This window comes from Mus caroli, chromosome X, assembly GCF_900094665.2.
Source record: "Mus caroli chromosome X, CAROLI_EIJ_v1.1, whole genome shotgun sequence".
Lineage (NCBI taxonomy): Eukaryota > Metazoa > Chordata > Mammalia > Rodentia > Muridae > Mus > Mus caroli.
Genome location: NC_034589.1, coordinates 125,796,963 through 125,798,949, shown reverse-complemented (window position 1 = coordinate 125,798,949; position 1,987 = coordinate 125,796,963).

Below are 1,987 nucleotides of genomic sequence, written 5' to 3'. Positions count from 1 at the left end.
AGGATCCCAAATTCCTTATATAAAATATATAAATATGTAACTTACATATAATCTACACACATTCTTCAAAATACTTTAAATGGCTGGTGAGCTGGCTCAGTGATTAAGAGCGCTGAAAGCTCTTCCAAAGGTCCTGAGTTCAAATCCCAGCCACCACATGGTGGCTCACAACCATCCATAACAAAATACTTTAAATCATCTCTAGGGTGCATAAATGCTATGAAAAGTTATGATAATTTGAAGAATAACAAAAATCTGCATTTTAAAACACATGGATATGATGGGACTTGAACCTAGGCCCTTGGGCATGCCTGTAGAACTGTAAAACCACATAGCTACACACTCAGCCCTTTCTCTCATGAGTATTTCCCCCACTCCCACCAACATGATTTCGTCTAAGGATGTGGGTTCTAGAGATATAGATAGCCACCTCTCCATTGTAGATGCAGGTATTTAGATACCTACCAGATGTGGCTCTTTTATTTAGATTGTTTTTTTTTAAAGTATTTCACTGAGAACGTGGCTTTCAAAGTTACCATTCCTTAAGATGCAATTGGGTTGACCAATTAAAGCACTGTACAAATGATGTTTTGCATCATAGTCCCCAGTGTACAAATCCACAGAAGTCTATCTGGGATTAGTGAGGCTAAATGAGCCATAGCTTATACAAAGGAAGGTGTGATGGTGTGTATATACTTGGCCCAGAGAGTGGCACTATTTGAAGCTGTGGCCTTGTTAGAGCAGGTGTGGCCTTCCTGGAGTAGGTGTGTCACTGTGGGTGTGGGCTTTAAAACCCTCATCCTAGCTACCTGGAAGTCAGTCTTCCACTAGCAGCCTTCAGATGAAGATGTAGAACTCTCTGCTCCTCCTGCACCATGCCTGCCTGGATGCTGCCATGCTCCTGCCTTGATGATAATGGACTGAACCTCTGAATCTGTAAGCCAGTCCCAAGTAAATGTTGTCCTTATAAGAGATGCCTTCGTCATGGTGTCTGTCCACAGTAGTAAAACCCTTACTGAGACAGAAGGCTTGCAGTATATTTGAAAATAAGTGGTGATAAAGTAGAGTCCTCAAATGATCCTGTAGGTAATGTTCCAAGACTCAAGAGCATATGCTGGCAAATAACTAGTATGTTTACATTTCTCAGGGAAGTTTTATTTCAGCAAATATCATGAGCCATATTAATTTTTAAAAGAATCCTATACTCGGTTTGTAAATTTACTTTCATATTGAATTTGTATAAGAAGGCTGAGTGTGCAGGAAGGCAGTTTTTGTTCTCAGTCCCTCCTGTGGATTGTAGATTTTGCCCAAATTAAAGAAGAAATTATCAATAACTCAGGGTAGAAAGCCAGGCATGGTGACTCAAGCTGGCATTCACTGCACTGAGGAGGATGACACAGGAGGATTGCTAAAAGTTCAAGTCAAGCCTGGGCTGCACTGTAAGGCCCTGTATATAAAATAAAATAACCTGGCTTACTCATTCCATATCTTCACTCTTGTTCAAGGTGTCCCAATGATGTATCAGCTTATGTTTTCAAGACAGGGTTTCTCTGTATAGCCCTGGCTATCCTGAAACTCACTCTGTAGACCAGGCTGGCCTTGAACTCAGAAATCTGCCTACCTCTGCCTCCCAAGTGCTGGGATTAAAGGCATGCGCCACCACTGCCTAGCTTCTTATCTATGGTTATTTGGAACTCTCTATTTTGAGTATTATTTAAATTTATATTCAGATTTCTTCATTGTGGGGAATTGTTTGTTGGAACAATGGATGGAAAAATGGATGTGATGGGGAACCACACATCTAAAGCTGCAAAACAAATTTTTGTAAGGACTGTGATAGAAGTTACACTTAAGAATGCTGCTCAAAGCAAGGGACTCCATGTCCAGTCTGAAGTCTGCAGAAGTAGCTATTAGGTAATTAACCAAACTGTCCGAGGTAAAATGTAGTCTCCAGGGACTGAAACACTATTTCTGGTCCCCTTTCCCC